Source organism: Rhopilema esculentum, chromosome 10 (genome assembly GCF_057945365.1).
Source record: "Rhopilema esculentum isolate cy_ngs chromosome 10, ASM5794536v1, whole genome shotgun sequence".
NCBI classification, from domain to species: domain Eukaryota; kingdom Metazoa; phylum Cnidaria; class Scyphozoa; order Rhizostomeae; family Rhizostomatidae; genus Rhopilema; species Rhopilema esculentum.
This window is the reverse complement of record NC_142824.1, coordinates 9253852-9275258: the sequence shown is the minus strand read 5'-3', so window position 1 is coordinate 9275258 and position 21407 is coordinate 9253852. Positions and strand designations below refer to the sequence as shown.

Below are 21407 nucleotides of genomic sequence, written 5' to 3'. Positions count from 1 at the left end.
AACCCACCCCAAACCTATGCACATGATCACAAAAACACAAGTCAAGAACTTTGAATGAAACTTCAGAGCAAAAAATTCTACCGAGTTCAGAAAAGCAGTTTTAAAAGTTGTAAATTTTCACTAGAAAAATTTCAAAAAAAATTTTCAAACGTGATTCAAACTCACCAAAATTATAGTAACAACAATTTACAATACTGCAAAGTTCCATTGCAAAACAGGCTATCATTTCTTAGCACGGAAACAGCTGGTACCCCAAGAGATGACCGCCAGTAGGGACATATGAAGGTAATTTGGCTCCATCAAATGGCAGGAATGGGCGTCAATGTGATAATAGTGGCAACCACTCTCGCAAATATTTTCAAGGTCAGCCTGGTATGACTAGAGCAACTCGCAATTTCTTCCTTGACCAAAGGCCATTTTCGACCAAGCTTACAATTTCCGATTGATTCAAATATACCACCCAAAAGAACAACTTTTGCAACTTGAACAAACTAAGGGGCCTTCATCTTTCACATCATGCAGGAGAATTGATAGTAAAGAGGGCACTGTCGTGTCAAAGACCTTGATGGATCCTTGGTACCTGCTTTCTCTCACAAAACAATCTGCTTTCCAACATATCCTCTTCGCAATACATAGGATACCAACATGATCTACTTCTACTTTAAACGGTTATGTACCTTGTCTGGTGAGGGCTCTCAATTCTTCTGACCTAGCAACTTCTCTCTCCAATAAAGTCAGGCTTGCAAGTGTGAACTTACACGCTGAAAGAACAATTATTTTTTTCCTACCCTACCCTGCCTAATTATTCTATGAAGGTACTTGAAACAAATTCATTCTATCAGCATGAAGAGAAATCGAACACTTTCACAAATAAATCACCAAAATCACTGCAGTTTTCAGAAGCAGAATGATAATCAAAATGAAAAATTTTCAAAAAAGATAAATGCAAAACAATCATACATTCTTTCAAGTGCTGTTCACAGGCACTAGTTCTATAGATATCTGATTTTGTGAACTTCCCGACTACTTTTGCCGTTTCATTGAGAGGTTTCTTGATTGCCGAACGAAAGAACCTAGGCAAAGATTTAGAGAGTGTAAGAGCACCCAACCCACCCCAAACCTATGCACATGATCACAAAAACACAAGTCAAGAACTTTGAATGAAACTTCAGAGCAAAAAATTCTACCGAGTTCAGAAAAGCAGTTTTAAAAGTTGTAAATTTTCACTAGAAAAATTTCAAAAAAAATTTTCAAACGTGATTCAAACTCACCAAAATTATAGTAACAACAATTTACAATACTGCAAAGTTCCATTGCAAAACAGGCTATCATTTCTTAGCACGGAAACAGCTGGTACCCCAAGAGATGACCACCAGTAGGGACATATGAAGGTAATTTGGCTCCATCAAATGGCAGGAATGGGCGTCAATGTGATAATAGTGGCAACCACTCTCGCAAATATTTTCAAGGTCAGCCTGGTATGACTAGAGCAACTCGCAATTTCTTCCTTGACCAAAGGCCATTTTCGACCAAGCTTACAATTTCCGATTGATTCAAATATACCACCCAAAAGAACAACTTTTGCAACTTGAACAAACTAAGGGGCCTTCATCTTTCACATCATGCAGGAGAATTGATAGCAAAGAGGGCACTGTCGTGTCAAAGACCTTGATGGATCCTTGGTACCTGCTTTCTCTCACAAAACAATCTGCTTTCCAACATATCCTCTTCGCAATACATAGGATACCAACATGATCTACTTCTACTTTAAACGGTTATGTACCTTGTCTGGTGAGGGCTCTCAATTCTTCTGACCTAGCAACTTCTCTCTCCAATAAAGTCAGGCTTGCAAGTGTGAACTTACACGCTGAAAGAACAATTATTTTTGTCCTACCCTACCCTGCCTAATTATTCTATGAAGGTACTTGAAAAAAATTCATTCTATCAGCATGAAGAGAAATCGAACACTTTCACAAATAAATCACCAAAATCACTGCAGTTTTCAGAAGCAGAATGATAATCAAAATGAAAAATTTTCAAAAAAGATAAATGCAAAACAATCATACATTCTTTCAAGTGCTGTTCACAGGCACTAGTTCTATAGATATCTGATTTTGTGAACTTCCCGACTACTTTTGCCGTTTCATTGAGAGGTTTCTTGATTGCCGAACGAAAGAACCTAGGCAAAGATTTAGAGAGTGTAAGAGCACCCAACCCACCCCAAACCTATGCACATGATCACAAAAACACAAGTCAAGAACTTTGAATGAAACTTCAGAGCAAAAAATTCTACCGAGTTCAGAAAAGCAGTTTTAAAAGTTGTAAATTTTCACTAGAAAAATTTCAAAAAAAATTTTCAAACGTGATTCAAACTCACCAAAATTATAGTAACAACAATTTACAATACTGCAAAGTTCCATTGCAAAACAGGCTATCATTTCTTAGCACGGAAACAGCTGGTACCCCAAGAGATGACCACCAGTAGGGACATATGAAGGTAATTTGGCTCCATCAAATGGCAGGAATGGGCGTCAATGTGATAATAGTGGCAACCACTCTCGCAAATATTTTCAAGGTCAGCCTGGTATGACTAGAGCAACTCGCAATTTCTTCCTTGACCAAAGGCCATTTTCGACCAAGCTTACAATTTCCGATTGATTCAAATATACCACCCAAAAGAACAACTTTTGCAACTTGAACAAACTAAGGGGCCTTCATCTTTCACATCATGCAGGAGAATTGATAGCAAAGAGGGCATTGTCGTGTTAAAGACCTTGATGAATCCTTGGTACCTGCTTTCTCTCACAAAACAATCTGCTTTCCAACATATCCTCTTCGCAATACATAGGATACCAACATGATCTACTTCTACTTTAAACGGTTATGTACCTTGTCTGGTGAGGGCTCTCAATTCTTCTGACCTAGCAACTTCTCTCTCCAATAAAGTCAGGCTTGCAAGTGTGAACTTACACGCTGAAAGAACAATTATTTTTGTCCTACCCTACCCTGCCTAATTATTCTATGAAGGTACTTGAAACAAATTCATTCTATCAGCATGAAGAGAAATCGAACACTTTCACAAATAAATCACCAAAATCACTGCAGTTTTCAGAAGCAGAATGATAATCAAAATGAAAAATTTTCAAAAAAGATAAATGCAAAACAATCATACATTCTTTCAAGTGCTGTTCACAGGCACTAGTTCTATAGATATCTGATTTTGTGAACTTCCCGACTACTTTTGCCGTTTCATTGAGAGGTTTCTTGATTGCCGAACGAAAGAACCTAGGCAAAGATTTAGAGAGTGTAAGAGCACCCAACCCACCCCAAACCTATGCACATGATCACAAAAACACAAGTCAAGAACTTTGAATGAAACTTCAGAGCAAAAAATTCTACCGAGTTCAGAAAAGCAGTTTTAAAAGTTGTAAATTTTCACTAGAAAAATTTCAAAAAAAATTTTCAAACGTGATTCAAACTCACCAAAATTATAGTAACAACAATTTACAATACTGCAAAGTTCCATTGCAAAACAGGCTATCATTTCTTAGCACGGAAACAGCTGGTACCCCAAGAGATGACCACCAGTAGGGACATATGAAGGTAATTTGGCTCCATCAAATGGCAGGAATGGGCGTCAATGTGATAATAGTGGCAACCACTCTCGCAAATATTTTCAAGGTCAGCCTGGTATGACTAGAGCAACTCGCAATTTCTTCCTTGACCAAAGGCCATTTTCGACCAAGCTTACAATTTCCGATTGATTCAAATATACCACCCAAAAGAACAACTTTTGCAACTTGAACAAACTAAGGGGCCTTCATCTTTCACATCATGCAGGAGAATTGATAGCAAAGAGGGCACTGTCGTGTCAAAGACCTTGATGGATCCTTGGTACCTGCTTTCTCTCACAAAACAATCTGCTTTCCAACATATCCTCTTCGCAATACATAGGATACCAACATGATCTACTTCTACTTTAAACGGTTATGTACCTTGTCTGGTGAGGGCTCTCAATTCTTCTGACCTAGCAACTTCTCTCTCCAATAAAGTCAGGCTTGCAAGTGTGAACTTACACGCTGAAAGAACAATTATTTTTGTCCTACCCTACCCTGCCTAATTATTCTATGAAGGTACTTGAAAAAAATTCATTCTATCAGCATGAAGAGAAATCGAACACTTTCACAAATAAATCACCAAAATCACTGCAGTTTTCAGAAGCAGAATGATAATCAAAATGAAAAATTTTCAAAAAAGATAAATGCAAAACAATCATACATTCTTTCAAGTGCTGTTCACAGGCACTAGTTCTATAGATATCTGATTTTGTGAACTTCCCGACTACTTTTGCCGTTTCATTGAGAGGTTTCTTGATTGCCGAACGAAAGAACCTAGGCAAAGATTTAGAGAGTGTAAGAGCACCCAACCCACCCCAAACCTATGCACATGATCACAAAAACACAAGTCAAGAACTTTGAATGAAACTTCAGAGCAAAAAATTCTACCGAGTTCAGAAAAGCAGTTTTAAAAGTTGTAAATTTTCACTAGAAAAATTTCAAAAAAAATTTTCAAACGTGATTCAAACTCACCAAAATTATAGTAACAACAATTTACAATACTGCAAAGTTCCATTGCAAAACAGGCTATCATTTCTTAGCACGGAAACAGCTGGTACCCCAAGAGATGACCACCAGTAGGGACATATGAAGGTAATTTGGCTCCATCAAATGGCAGGAATGGGCGTCAATGTGATAATAGTGGCAACCACTCTCGCAAATATTTTCAAGGTCAGCCTGGTATGACTAGAGCAACTCGCAATTTCTTCCTTGACCAAAGGCCATTTTCGACCAAGCTTACAATTTCCGATTGATTCAAATATACCACCCAAAAGAACAACTTTTGCAACTTGAACAAACTAAGGGGCCTTCATCTTTCACATCATGCAGGAGAATTGATAGCAAAGAGGGCACTGTCGTGTTAAAGACCTTGATGAATCCTTGGTACCTGCTTTCTCTCACAAAACAATCTGCTTTCCAACATATCCTCTTCGCAATACATAGGATACCAACATGATCTACTTCTACTTTAAACGGTTATGTACCTTGTCTGGTGAGGGCTCTCAATTCTTCTGACCTAGCAACTTCTCTCTCCAATAAAGTCAGGCTTGCAAGTGTGAACTTACACGCTGAAAGAACAATTATTTTTGTCCTACCCTACCCTGCCTAATTATTCTATGAAGGTACTTGAAAAAAATTCATTCTATCAGCATGAAGAGAAATCGAACACTTTCACAAATAAATCACCAAAATCACTGCAGTTTTCAGAAGCAGAATGATAATCAAAATGAAAAATTTTCAAAAAAGATAAATGCAAAACAATCATACATTCTTTCAAGTGCTGTTCACAGGCACTAGTTCTATAGATATCTGATTTTGTGAACTTCCCGACTACTTTTGCCGTTTCATTGAGAGGTTTCTTGATTGCCGAACGAAAGAACCTAGGCAAAGATTTAGAGAGTGTAAGAGCACCCAACCCACCCCAAACCTATGCACATGATCACAAAAACACAAGTCAAGAACTTTGAATGAAACTTCAGAGCAAAAAATTCTACCGAGTTCAGAAAAGCAGTTTTAAAAGTTGTAAATTTTCACTAGAAAAATTTCAAAAAAAATTTTCAAACGTGATTCAAACTCACCAAAATTATAGTAACAACAATTTACAATACTGCAAAGTTCCATTGCAAAACAGGCTATCATTTCTTAGCACGGAAACAGCTGGTACCCCAAGAGATGACCACCAGTAGGGACATATGAAGGTAATTTGGCTCCATCAAATGGCAGGAATGGGCGTCAATGTGATAATAGTGGCAACCACTCTCGCAAATATTTTCAAGGTCAGCCTGGTATGACTAGAGCAACTCGCAATTTCTTCCTTGACCAAAGGCCATTTTCGACCAAGCTTACAATTTCCGATTGATTCAAATATACCACCCAAAAGAACAACTTTTGCAACTTGAACAAACTAAGGGGCCTTCATCTTTCACATCATGCAGGAGAATTGATAGCAAAGAGGGCACTGTCGTGTCAAAGACCTTGATGGATCCTTGGTACCTGCTTTCTCTCACAAAACAATCTGCTTTCCAACATATCCTCTTCGCAATACATAGGATACCAACATGATCTACTTCTACTTTAAACGGTTATGTACCTTGTCTGGTGAGGGCTCTCAATTCTTCTGACCTAGCAACTTCTCTCTCCAATAAAGTCAGGCTTGCAAGTGTGAACTTACACGCTGAAAGAACAATTATTTTTGTCCTACCCTACCCTGCCTAATTATTCTATGAAGGTACTTGAAAAAAATTCATTCTATCAGCATGAAGAGAAATCGAACACTTTCACAAATAAATCACCAAAATCACTGCAGTTTTCAGAAGCAGAATGATAATCAAAATGAAAAATTTTCAAAAAAGATAAATGCAAAACAATCATACATTCTTTCAAGTGCTGTTCACAGGCACTAGTTCTATAGATATCTGATTTTGTGAACTTCCCGACTACTTTTGCCGTTTCATTGAGAGGTTTCTTGATTGCCGAACGAAAGAACCTAGGCAAAGTTTTAGAGAGTGTAAGAGCACCCAACCCACCCCAAACCTATGCACATGATCACAAAAACACAAGTCAAGAACTTTGAATGAAACTTCAGAGCAAAAAATTCTACCGAGTTCAGAAAAGCAGTTTTAAAAGTTGTAAATTTTCACTAGAAAAATTTCAAAAAAAATTTTCAAACGTGATTCAAACTCACCAAAATTATAGTAACAACAATTTACAATACTGCAAAGTTCCATTGCAAAACAGGCTATCATTTCTTAGCACGGAAACAGCTGGTACCCCAAGAGATGACCACCAGTAGGGACATATGAAGGTAATTTGGCTCCATCAAATGGCAGGAATGGGCGTCAATGTGATAATAGTGGCAACCACTCTCGCAAATATTTTCAAGGTCAGCCTGGTATGACTAGAGCAACTCGCAATTTCTTCCTTGACCAAAGGCCATTTTCGACCAAGCTTACAATTTCCGATTGATTCAAATATACCACCCAAAAGAACAACTTTTGCAACTTGAACAAACTAAGGGGCCTTCATCTTTCACATCATGCAGGAGAATTGATAGCAAAGAGGGCATTGTCGTGTTAAAGACCTTGATGAATCCTTGGTACCTGCTTTCTCTCACAAAACAATCTGCTTTCCAACATATCCTCTTCGCAATACATAGGATACCAACATGATCTACTTCTACTTTAAACGGTTATGTACCTTGTCTGGTGAGGGCTCTCAATTCTTCTGACCTAGCAACTTCTCTCTCCAATAAAGTCAGGCTTGCAAGTGTGAACTTACACGCTGAAAGAACAATTATTTTTGTCCTACCCTACCCTGCCTAATTATTCTATGAAGGTACTTGAAACAAATTCATTCTATCAGCATGAAGAGAAATCGAACACTTTCACAAATAAATCACCAAAATCACTGCAGTTTTCAGAAGCAGAATGATAATCAAAATGAAAAATTTTCAAAAAAGATAAATGCAAAACAATCATACATTCTTTCAAGTGCTGTTCACAGGCACTAGTTCTATAGATATCTGATTTTGTGAACTTCCCGACTACTTTTGCCGTTTCATTGAGAGGTTTCTTGATTGCCGAACGAAAGAACCTAGGCAAAGTTTTAGAGAGTGTAAGAGCACCCAACCCACCCCAAACCTATGCACATGATCACAAAAACACAAGTCAAGAACTTTGAATGAAACTTCAGAGCAAAAAATTCTACCGAGTTCAGAAAAGCAGTTTTAAAAGTTGTAAATTTTCACTAGAAAAATTTCAAAAAAAATTTTCAAACGTGATTCAAACTCACCAAAATTATAGTAACAACAATTTACAATACTGCAAAGTTCCATTGCAAAACAGGCTATCATTTCTTAGCACGGAAACAGCTGGTACCCCAAGAGATGACCACCAGTAGGGACATATGAAGGTAATTTGGCTCCATCAAATGGCAGGAATGGGCGTCAATGTGATAATAGTGGCAACCACTCTCGCAAATATTTTCAAGGTCAGCCTGGTATGACTAGAGCAACTCGCAATTTCTTCCTTGACCAAAGGCCATTTTCGACCAAGCTTACAATTTCCGATTGATTCAAATATACCACCCAAAAGAACAACTTTTGCAACTTGAACAAACTAAGGGGCCTTCATCTTTCACATCATGCAGGAGAATTGATAGCAAAGAGGGCACTGTCGTGTCAAAGACCTTGATGGATCCTTGGTACCTGCTTTCTCTCACAAAACAATCTGCTTTCCAACATATCCTCTTCGCAATACATAGGATACCAACATGATCTACTTCTACTTTAAACGGTTATGTACCTTGTCTGGTGAGGGCTCTCAATTCTTCTGACCTAGCAACTTCTCTCTCCAATAAAGTCAGGCTTGCAAGTGTGAACTTACACGCTGAAAGAACAATTATTTTTGTCCTACCCTACCCTGCCTAATTATTCTATGAAGGTACTTGAAACAAATTCATTCTATCAGCATGAAGAGAAATCGAACACTTTCACAAATAAATCACCAAAATCACTGCAGTTTTCAGAAGCAGAATGATAATCAAAATGAAAAATTTTCAAAAAAGATAAATGCAAAACAATCATACATTCTTTCAAGTGCTGTTCACAGGCACTAGTTCTATAGATATCTGATTTTGTGAACTTCCCGACTACTTTTGCCGTTTCATTGAGAGGTTTCTTGATTGCCGAACGAAAGAACCTAGGCAAAGATTTAGAGAGTGTAAGAGCACCCAACCCACCCCAAACCTATGCACATGATCACAAAAACACAAGTCAAGAACTTTGAATGAAACTTCAGAGCAAAAAATTCTACCGAGTTCAGAAAAGCAGTTTTAAAAGTTGTAAATTTTCACTAGAAAAATTTCAAAAAAATTTTCAAACGTGATTCAAACTCACCAAAATTATAGTAACAACAATTTACAATACTGCAAAGTTCCATTGCAAAACAGGCTATCATTTCTTAGCACGGAAACAGTTGGTACCCCAAGAGATGACCACCAGTAGGGACATATGAAGGTAATTTGGCTCCATCAAATGGCAGGAATGGGCGTCAATGTGATAATAGTGGCAACCACTCTCGCAAATATTTTCAAGGTCAGCCTGGTATGACTAGAGCAACTCGCAATTTCTTCCTTGACCAAAGGCCATTTTCGACCAAGCTTACAATTTCCGATTGATTCAAATATACCACCCAAAAGAACAACTTTTGCAACTTGAACAAACTAAGGGGCCTTCATCTTTCACATCATGCAGGAGAATTGATAGCAAAGAGGGCATTGTCGTGTCAAAGACCTTGATGAATCCTTGGTACCTGCTTTCTCTCACAAAACAATCTGCTTTCCAACATATCCTCTTCGCAATACATAGGATACCAACATGATCTACTTCTACTTTAAACGGTTATGTACCTTGTCTGGTGAGGGCTCTCAATTCTTCTGACCTAGCAACTTCTCTCTCCAATAAAATCAGGCTTGCAAGTGTGAACTTACACGCTGAAAGAACAATTATTTTTGTCCTACCCTACCCTGCCTAATTATTCTATGAAGGTACTTGAAACAAATTCATTCTATCAGCATGAAGAGAAATCGAACACTTTCACAAATAAATCACCAAAATCACTGCAGTTTTCAGAAGCAGAATGATAATCAAAATGAAAAATTTTCAAAAAAGATAAATGCAAAACAATCATACATTCTTTCAAGTGCTGTTCACAGGCACTAGTTCTATAGATATCTGATTTTGTGAACTTCCCGACTACTTTTGCCGTGTCATTGAGAGGTTTCTTGATTGCCGAACGAAAGAACCTAGGCAAAGATTTAGAGAGTGTAAGAGCACCCAACCCACCCCAAACCTATGCACATGATCACAAAAACACAAGTCAAGAACTTTGAATGAAACTTCAGAGCAAAAAATTCTACCGAGTTCAGAAAAGCAGTTTTAAAAGTTGTAAATTTTCACTAGAAAAATTTCAAAAAAATTTTCAAACGTGATTCAAACTCACCAAAATTATAGTAACAACAATTTACAATACTGCAAAGTTCCATTGCAAAACAGGCTATCATTTCTTAGCACGGAAACAGCTGGTACCCCAAGAGATGACCACCAGTAGGGACATATGAAGGTAATTTGGCTCCATCAAATGGCAGGAATGGGCGTCAATGTGATAATAGTGGCAACTACTCTCGCAAATATTTTCAAGGTCAGCCTGGTATGACTAGAGCAACTCGCAATTTCTTCCTTGACCAAAGGCCATTTTCGACCAAGCTTACAATTTCCGATTGATTCAAATATACCACCCAAAAGAACAACTTTTGCAACTTGAACAAACTAAGGGGCCTTCATCTTTCACATCATGCAGGAGAATTGATAGCAAAGAGGGCACTGTCGTGTCAAAGACCTTGATGGATCCTTGGTACCTGCTTTCTCTCACAATACAATCTGCGTTCCAACATATCCTCTTCGCAATACATAGGATACCAACATGATCTACTTCTACTTTAAACGGTTATGTACCTTGTCTGGTGAGGGCTCTCAATTCTTCTGACCTAGCAACTTCTCTCTCCAATAAAGTCAGGCTTGCAAGTGTGAACTTACACGCTGAAAGAACAATTATTTTTGTCCTACCCTACCCTGCCTAATTATTCTATGAAGGTACTTGAAACAAATTCATTCTATCAGCATGAAGAGAAATCGAACACTTTCACAAATAAATCACCAAAATCACTGCAGTTTTCAGAAGCAGAATGATAATCAAAATGAAAAATTTTCAAAAAAGATAAATGCAAAACAATCATACATTCTTTCAAGTGCTGTTCACAGGCACTAGTTCTATAGATATCTGATTTTGTGAACTTCCCGACTACTTTTGCCGTTTCATTGAGAGGTTTCTTGATTGCCGAACGAAAGAACCTAGGCAAAGATTTAGAGAGTGTAAGAGCACCCAACCCACCCCAAACCTATGCACATGATCACAAAAACACAAGTCAAGAACTTTGAATGAAACTTCAGAGCAAAAAATTCTACCGAGTTCAGAAAAGCAGTTTTAAAAGTTGTAAATTTTCACTAGAAAAATTTCAAAAAAATTTTCAAACGTGATTCAAACTCACCAAAATTATAGTAACAACAATTTACAATACTGCAAAGTTCCATTGCAAAACAGGCTATCATTTCTTAGCACGGAAACAGTTGGTACCCCAAGAGATGACCACCAGTAGGGACATATGAAGGTAATTTGGCTCCATCAAATGGCAGGAATGGGCGTCAATGTGATAATAGTGGCAACCACTCTCGCAAATATTTTCAAGGTCAGCCTGGTATGACTAGAGCAACTCGCAATTTCTTCCTTGACCAAAGGCCATTTTCGACCAAGCTTACAATTTCCGATTGATTCAAATATACCACCCAAAAGAACAACTTTTGCAACTTGAACAAACTAAGGGGCCTTCATCTTTCACATCATGCAGGAGAATTGATAGCAAAGAGGGCACTGTCGTGTCAAAGACCTTGATGGATCCTTGGTACCTGCTTTCTCTCACAAAACAATCTGCTTTCCAACATATCCTCTTCGCAATACATAGGATACCAACATGATCTACTTCTACTCTAAACGGTTATGTACCTTGTCTGGTGAGGGCTCTCAATTCTTCTGACCTAGCAACTTCTCTCTCCAATAAAGTCAGGCTTGCAAGTGTGAACTTACACGCTGAAAGAACAATTATTTTTGTCCTACCCTACCCTGCCTAATTATTCTATGAAGGTACTTGAAAAAAATTCATTCTATCAGCATGAAGAGAAATCGAACACTTTCACAAATAAATCACCAAAATCACTGCAGTTTTCAGAAGCAGAATGATAATCAAAATGAAAAATTTTCAAAAAAGATAAATGCAAAACAATCATACATTCTTTCAAGTGCTGTTCACAGGCACTAGTTCTATAGATATCTGATTTTGTGAACTTCCTGACTACTTTTGCCGTTTCATTGAGAGGTTTCTTGATTGCCGAACGAAAGAACCTAGGCAAAGATTTAGAGAGTGTAAGAGCACCCAACCCACCCCAAACCTATGCACATGATCACAAAAACACAAGTCAAGAACTTTGAATGAAACTTCAGAGCAAAAAATTCTACCGAGTTCAGAAAAGCAGTTTTAAAAGTTGTAAATTTTCACTAGAAAAATTTCAAAAAAATTTTCAAACGTGATTCAAACTCACCAAAATTATAGCAACAACAATTTACAATACTGCAAAGTTCCATTGCAAAACAGGCTATCATTTCTTAGCACGGAAACAGTTGGTACCCCAAGAGATGACCACCAGTAGGGACATATGAAGGTAATTTGGCTCCATCAAATGGCAGGAATGGGCGTCAATGTGATAATAGTGGCAACCACTCTCGCAAATATTTTCAAGGTCAGCCTGGTTTGACTAGAGCAACTCGCACTTTCTTCCTTGACCAAAGGCCATTTGCGACCAAGCTTACAATTTCCGATTGATTCAAATATACCACCCAAATGAACAACTTTTGCAACTTGAACAAACTAAGGGGCCTTCATCTTTCACATCATGCAGGAGAATTGATAGCAAAGAGGGCACTGTCGTGTCAAAGACCTTGATGGATCCTTGGTACCTGCTTTCTCTCACAAAACAATCTGCTTTCCAACATATCCTCTTCGCAATATATAGGATACCAACATTATCTACTTCTACTTTAAACGGTTATGTACCTTGTCTGGTGAGGGCTCTCAATTCTTCTGACCTAGCAACTTCTCTCTCCAATAAAGTCAGGCTTGCAAGTGTGAACTTACACGCTGAAAGAACAATTATTTTTGTCCTACCCTACCCTGCCTAATTATTCTATGAAGGCACTTGAAAAAAATTCATTCTATTAGCATGAAGAGAAATCGAACACTTTCACAAATAAATCACCAAAATCACTGCAGTTTTCAGAAGCAGAATGATAATCAAAATGAAAAATTTTCAAAGATAAATGCAAAACAATCATACATTCTTTCAAGTGCTGTTCACAGGCACTAGTTCTATAGATATCTGATTTTGTGAACTTCCCGACTACTTTTGCCGTTTCATTGAGAGGTTTCTTGATTGCCGAACGAAAGAACCTAGGCAAAGATTTAGAGAGTGTAAGAGCACCCAACCCACCCCAAACCTATGCACATGATCACAAAAACACAAGTCAAGAACTTTGAATGAAACTTCAGAGCAAAAAATTCTACCGAGTTCAGAAAAGCAGTTTTAAAAGTTGTAAATTTTCACTAGAAAAATTTCAAAAAAATTTTCAAACGTGATTCAAACTCACCAAAATTATAGTAACAACAATTTACAATACTGCAAAGTTCCATTGCAAAACAGGCTATCATTTCTTAGCACGGAAACAGTTGGTACCCCAAGAGATGACCACCAGTAGGGACATATGAAGGTAATTTGGCTCCATCAAATGGCAGGAATGGGCGTCAATGTGATAATAGTGGCAACCACTCTCGCAAATATTTTCAAGGTCAGCCTGGTTTGACTAGAGCAACTCGCACTTTCTTCCTTGACCAAAGGCCATTTGCGACCAAGCTTACAATTTCCGATTGATTCAAATATACCACCCAAAAGAACAACTTTTGCAACTTGAACAAACTAAGGGGCCTTCATCTTTCACATCATGCAGGAGAATTGATAGCAAAGAGGGCACTGTCGTGTCAAAGACCTTGATGGATCCTTGGTACCTGCTTTCTCTCACAAAACAATCTGCTTTCCAACATATCCTCTTCGCAATACATAGGATACCAACATGATCTACTTCTACTTTAAACGGTTATGTACCTTGTCTGGTGAGGGCTCTCAATTCTTCTGACCTAGCAACTTCTCTCTCCAATAAAGTCAGGCTTGCAAGTGTGAACTTACACGCTGAAAGAACAATTATTTTTGTCCTACCCTACCCTGCCTAATTATTCTATGAAGGTACTTGAAAAAAATTCATTCTATCAGCATGAAGAGAAATCGAACACTTTCACAAATAAATCACCAAAATCACTGCAGTTTTCAGAAGCAGAATGATAATCAAAATGAAAAATTTTCAAAGATAAATGCAAAACAATCATACATTCTTTCAAGTGCTGTTCACAGGCACTAGTTCTATAGATATCTGATTTTGTCAACTTCCCGACTACTTTTGCCGTTTCATTGAGAGGTTTCTTGATTGCCGAACGAAAGAACCTAGGCAAAGATTTAGAGAGTGTAAGAGCACCCAACCCACCCCAAACCTATGCACATGATCACAAAAACACAAGTCAAGAACTTTGAATGAAACTTCAGAGCAAAAAATTCTACCGAGTTCAGAAAAGCAGTTTTAAAAGTTGTAAATTTTCACTAGAAAAATTTCAAAAAAATTTTCAAACGTGATTCAAACTCACCAAAATTATAGTAACAACAATTTACAATACTGCAAAATTCCATTGCAAAACAGGCTATCATTTCTTAGCACGGAAACAGTTGGTACCCCAAGAGATGACCACCAGTAGGGACATATGAAGGTAATTTGGTTCCATCAAATGGCAGGAATGGGCGTCAATGTGATAATAGTGGCAATCACTCTCGCAAATATTTTCAAGGTCAGCCTGGTTTGACTAGAGCAACTCGCAATTTCTTCCTTGACCAAAGGCCATTTTCGACCAAGCTTACAATTTCCGATTGATTCAAATATACCACCCAAATGAATAACTTTTGCAACTTGAACAAACTAAGGGGCCTTCATCTTTCACATCATGCAGGAGAATTGATAGCAAAGAGGGCACTGTCGTGTCAAAGACCTTGATGAATCCTTGGTACCTGCTTTCTCTCACAAAGGAATCTGCTTTCCAACATATCCTCTTCGCAATACATAGGATACCAACATGATCTACTTCTACTTTAAACGGTTATGTACCTTGTCTGGTGAGGGCTCTCAATTCTTCTGACCTAGCAACTTCTCTCTCCAATAAAGTCAGGCTTGCAAGTGTGAACTTACACGCTGAAAGAACAATTATTTTTGTCCTACCCTACCCTGCCTAATTATTCTATGAAGGTACTTGAAAAAAATTCATTCTATCAGCATGAAGAGAAATCGAACACTTTCACAAATAAATCACCAAAATCACTGCAGTTTTCAGAAGCAGAATGATAATCAAAATGAAAAATTTTCAAAAAAGATAAATGCAAAACAATCATACATTCTTTCAAGTGCTGTTCACAGGCACTAGCTCTATAGATATCTGATTTTGTGAACTTCCCGACTACTTTTGCCGTTTCATTGAGAGGTTTCTTGATTGCCGAACGAAAGAACCTAGGCAAAGATTTAGAGAGTGTAAGAGCACCCAACCCACCCCAAACCTATGCACATGATCACAAAAACACAAGTCAAGAACTTTGAATGAAACTTCAGAGCAAAAAATTCTACCGAGTTCAGAAAAGCAGTTTTAAAAGTTGTAAATTTTCACTAGAAAAATTTCAAAAAAATTTTCAAACGTGATTCAAACTCACCAAAATTATAGTAACAACAATTTACAATACTGCAAAGTTCCATTGCAAAACAGGCTATCATTTCTTAGCACGGAAACAGTTGGTACCCCAAGAGATGACCACCAGTAGGGACATATGAAGGTAATTTGGTTCCATCAAATGGCAGGAATGGGCGTCAATGTGATAATAGTGGCAATCACTCTCGCAAATATTTTCAAGGTCAGCCTGGTTTGACTAGAGCAACTCGCAATTTCTTCCTTGACCAAAGGCCATTTTCGACCAAGCTTACAATTTCCGATTGATGCAAATATACCACCCAAATGAACAACTTTTGCAACTTGAACAAACTAAGGGGCCTTCATCTTTCACATCATGCAGGAGAATTGATAGCAAAGAGGGCACTGTCGTGTCAAAGACCTTGATGAATCCTTGGTACCTGCTTTCTCTCACAAAGCAATCTGCTTTCCAACATATCCTCTTCGCAATACATAGGATACCAACATGATCTACTTCTACTTTAAACGGTTATGTACCTTGTCTGGTGAGGGCTCTCAATTCTTCTGACCTAGCAACTTCTCTCTCTAATAAAGTCAGGCTTGCAAGTGTGAACTTACACGCTGAAAGAACAATTATTTTTGTCCTACCCTACCCTACCTAATAATTTTAAGAAGGTTCTTGAAAAGTTTTCAGTCTAACATTAGGTAGGGAAATGGAATACTTTTAGAAAGAAATCACCAAATGCAGAAGACATCTTTAGAAAAAAACAGCTCAGATTTATTATGATCATAATTTGCATCCCAAGGCAACTCTTCTGGCTTTGATGACGATACAAATAGCAAAATTTATAGAGAATTTGATAGCAAAACACATCCTAACCGAAATTTTGTGCTTGGGGTCGCATTTTTGTTAAATGCTCTAAAACTCTGCATTTTTTTAAAGGAAATTTCATCCTTTGGAATAGTTAGACTACATCCACTTCACTTGATGAGATTTGGAGGAAAAAGTAGCTCTATATTGATATCACTAACAGTTTTTGATATAATTGGAATGAAGTGACCAAAACAGAACCAGTGTTAAAAAGTTTTGATACAATTTCAAAACTGACAAAAAATTTGGAAGATAATACTCTTTCCAGGTTACCTCTGCTTGTTTCTAAAACCCTTACAATTAGTATTGGCGACTTGCCTGTACCTTTCATTGGTATCCACCAAGTAAGTATATATTCAACTTTCACAGTGGTTTGTTTGTTTTGCGCATTATAGACAATGCACCATATTCAGTGATTTTTTCCATGAATTTCCTTTAATTATATGCATTGACAGAAATCAAACCCAAAATCTTTAAGTTGGTATGTGAATCTTTGCTTGATTTTTGACTCCTCCCACAGCTTGAGTAAGGTTCTTACAAGAAAAAATTTGTATGCATTTTTTAAGAATTTTAATTCATATACTTTGCACTCTTTGGTTCAACAAGAGAATACAAAAAGTTTTCTGCAAGTCACTGTCCCTAACTTGAAAGAGGCAGATGTATTTAAAATGTATTCCTTCAAGCTAAAGTTTATGATTGCCTGCTAGCAACTACAGTAACACAGCTTTTCATAGAAATAGTACATACTGGAAATACATGGTAATTTGTCCCCTTCTATCATAATCATTTGTGACTGGTTCCTATAGACTGTTTGATCAAAAATTATATTTTTGAACTAAACTGAGACAAGTAAAGATAGAGGCCACAAACCATTTTTCAAACGAGATGTACTCACGTGTATCTTTAACATATTACAACAATGAACCTCTGGCCTTAATGCCTCACAAACCACGGAGAAGAAGCAATTGCAGTCTACATTGCCAACTTCGCAAACAAAGGTTACCTTCCAGCACATACACCTATGTTAGGTTTGGAAAATGAAAAATTCAATTAAGTGAAATGCAGAGTCTGATTTCTCAAGAAATGTGTGATCAAACAAAATATATTGAAGAGGGTTTGGTTTACACAGACTTCCCAATCCCCATAACTGCTAGGCAGCCTTGCACGTTCCTGCATGAAATAACCAATACCATAAACCTTGCAAGCCCACAGAACACTTTTCAGAAACATAAAACAGAATAATCAAAAGTACCTTAATTCAGATTGTGTTTTAAGTTCTTTTTAATGCATTCAATGCACCAAAGCGGCATACTAACTTGAATCATTATCATGCTAAAAAAATATCCAAAGACAAGAAAGTAATGAAATTTCACAGATATTACATCTTCAGATGACAAATAGTGTGGCATCATAACTTCATTTCAAAATTGTTTTAGCAACAAGGAGATTCACTATCAGATTGCTATAGATCTCAATACAATTACAAAGATATGAATCAGACTACTGATGCAACTCTCAAAGAGTGAAATGGTTTACTTGTTCAGATATTCTATACCAACTCAACAAACAACTGTAGATTAATAGCTGGACCAAAGCCAAAAACCAGGAATGAAAACCTTTCGCTGACAACAGTGGTCCATAATCATTCTTTCTTCGTTCCATGTGAGTTCTTCATTTCAAACTAGATGTACAATGGTAATTGTCACCATTAGTTGAAACAAAAAGTAGCTTTCATTGGTAAAATTCAAATGAATGTGGTATATCAGTAACTGTCTAGCATTTCCTCAAAACATTGAAAAAAAACAGTTGCAAGAATATCAAGTACTGTAAGACTTTGTGAAAATAAAGTTAAAAATCTATTTTGCATAACACCAGTATATATATTTTGCTTATTTACAATTCAACTGGAATTACCATGATGTACATATAGCATAGAATGGTAAGTAGCATGCACAAATATACAGAGACAGTAGTTAACATCAAAGTTTCACCATATAAAATCCTGTGAGAAGGAGCAGCAGGTACTTCCTCAGATCATCTGCAAACATCGACTAACACCAGTCCACTGTTTCTTTGGTTTGATAACCATAAACAGCACTGCATGTAAGATTAACCAAGGTTATTTTCAATGTATTTAGACCAAGCTTTACTCTTACCCTCTAGACTAATTTTAATCCTACAGAGAAACATTCATCCTGTGACAAATTTTCAACAATAATATATACAAATTAGTTAACTGGACGAGTTGCTTTTCATGCTTCCTTTACATATTCTACCATTTTCTTAACCTCTGAAATTGTTACATTTTAACTAAAATCTTGTTGACAAACAGTACTGAATTACAGGAGATTCTATATAGTGACAAGCATTGCTCAGTGACACCTACACACTGAAGATGTTGGTGAAAAAACAGAGACACTTATCGTTGTACTTTCATTATTTTCCTCTCTTAGTAAGTCCTTGAGAAATGGTCCTATGTTCCATATATCAACCTCACAAAATATCTAGGCAAGTGTGGAGTGGGTCTACACATCTGAAAAACAATATTTTAGAAAAAGACGTTGAGAGTCAATGATTATTATTATTTACCATCAAATTGACAAGTGCGTTCCATTTGCCAAGATGTCTTCTTCGAAATTCAGTGGTACTCAAAACTCAATGTTAACAACTGAAAGGTAACAGACAATGTTTGAAAATTCAAGTCAGAGATCATTATTATCTCTAGAAAACACTTTGACCAAATTTTTTATTTCAACTGTAGATTCTTCAATGGAATCCAAAACGAAACACTTAATTGTTGCCCAATAAAAGCTGGTGACGTTTGATAACTATTTTTGGATTTTATCGCACCGAAAGCTAACAGTTTTTCGATTGTAATTCATCATCGCGTCTTCCTTCCATCCTGTGTTGCAGTCTCGAAGCCACATCTCCATATTGAAAACCAAATAAAGGCACACAATAACAAAGGGTTGAAATTGTGCCTTCCCATCTTCGAACAATTTTTTTGTGTTTCCATGTATTTTCCCCATACTTGAATGATCTTGGGACAACCTTTGCAGTTCTATAAGCATGCATTCTGGAACCTTTTACCTATTGCTGTGACCGGATTCGAGAATCTTCTTCAAGACGGACATGCCAGTACTGTGTTTTCACAATCCATTGGCATTTGCTCGCTTTGTTCTTTGATATTTCTGTGAGATACTTCTCGAAGTTTCTCAAAAAAAGAATCCATACCTGTGAGTTTTTCTAATTCTTCGTCGTAAGCCTTGCTCTCCCGAGTTTTCATGTCCCATCTGCTTCTCTTTCTCCGTAGCCTATCCGTGGGAAACGTACTCGCCCTTTTCAGAACTTTCGAATCAAGAATTTTTTTCGTTAATTCATTATTTTTTAATAAATTTATTGTTGATGCCAGAACAGCGTCAACGCACATACTCGGATGTCTTCTGGTCCTGTTATATCTCTTCTTTCGGATCGCCGAGGATAACAGTTTTCGAACGTCCTTTTGGTTTTCAATCATAATATTTTCTTGTCCACAACACATTTCTGCGTTCTAGTATCTTATTCAAACAACGTTGAAACTATCTTCCTGTAAATAAGGCTTCTTCCAAGGTTTGATAGCGACTAAATGTTTCTCCTTTTCTCCTTCCTTTCACTAGAGTTTTCGAGAATCTACTTCGGTCGACAATCGATACACGTCAAATTGGCAGCTTTCGTTTCATTGTTAGACAAACAGGTTTAGAACCTGTTTAGCTGGTTTTCAAACCAATCAGCATCATCTGCGTGTTCATGTGACATAAAATAGAACCTTGATTGGCTTATTGAGATATCCGCCTGCCCCGGTGTTTATTGTTGTCATGCATCTCTGCATGCAAGTGATGTGACGTAATGAGACGTAAGAAAATTTGCATCAAAATAAGAAATGTGGCGAGGGGGATTTCCTTTGTGATTCCGCTATCAAGATTGTTCGGGAGGTGAATCATGCCCGTCTTCTAGAAACATGCACTAGCCCCCGTTTCAAGTTCATTGCACATGCGCATTATCGCTTGAATTTTTTCGTGTGAAGCAAGCATTCTGGAATTTTTGCTTGCGAAAATCAGGGCCGCCGAGAGGGGGCAAATTGCCCCAGGGCCTCAAAGTCTGAGTGGCCCCATAACGTAACGAATTCCATTCTAATCTTTTTGAGTGGAGAAAGATCAATCAAACGTTCCAAAAGTATAGCTAAAAAATCAGGGGCATCATGGCGAATGAATTCAAGGGGTGCCAGAAGAAAAATTTTCCGACAGCTGATTCATATTTCAAATGCACTTCATAGTGTCCCTGACATCTCGCAACCCTATAGATCGATAGATCAGGACAAGGGTAGAATAAAGTTACCATGGTTGCCGCCGAAGGGCAAAATTTGTTACAATCTTGAATCGTAATGCTTCAAGTTCGCCGGAAATTAAATTCTTTCGAGCAAATCTTGATAATAATATCTTATTTTCAAAATGAATATCCACTTGCAAAAAGCGATGGTATTTATTGACTTTTTATCACCGCATAAATTTTCAAGTCTGGGACAACATTTTCAAATCTGGTTATAGGTACAAAATCGGCACTTTCCCAGTCTTTAATATCAACTAAAAATATAATTTATGAGAAAAAATGCAAATTTCCATAACCAAATTTGGCCCTGAAGATTCGGATTTCCACTGACGGTATCTCAGCAGCAAATCACTCTTTGGTAGTAATCGGTAAAGCCTATGAAATAATTTTGTTTTTTGAAATCTAGTATTTTCTTTACAAAAGTGAATTACTTCTCAATAATGCGACAAAGACTTTAGTCCAATTGATTTATGTCGTTAAAAGGTTCGTTTCACTTCTCCTTTTTACCAACAAGTTTCGTTTCATTCTTCCTTTCAAGCTTGAGAATTCTCCGACATAAC

General features: G+C 37.3%; 1 long non-coding RNA gene across 1 annotated transcript; it reads right to left on the bottom strand.

Moving 5' to 3' along the window:
* Window positions 1-17721: 17721 nt before the first annotated feature.
* On the bottom strand, window positions 17722-20181 carry LOC135694148 (uncharacterized). Its single transcript, XR_010517135.2, has 3 exons — window positions 19072-20181; window positions 18474-18579; window positions 17722-18163 (listed from the first exon to the last, which is right to left on the bottom strand). It is a non-coding gene; the product is annotated as an uncharacterized LOC135694148 (long non-coding RNA).
* Between the last annotated feature and the right edge of the window lie 1226 nt (window positions 20182-21407).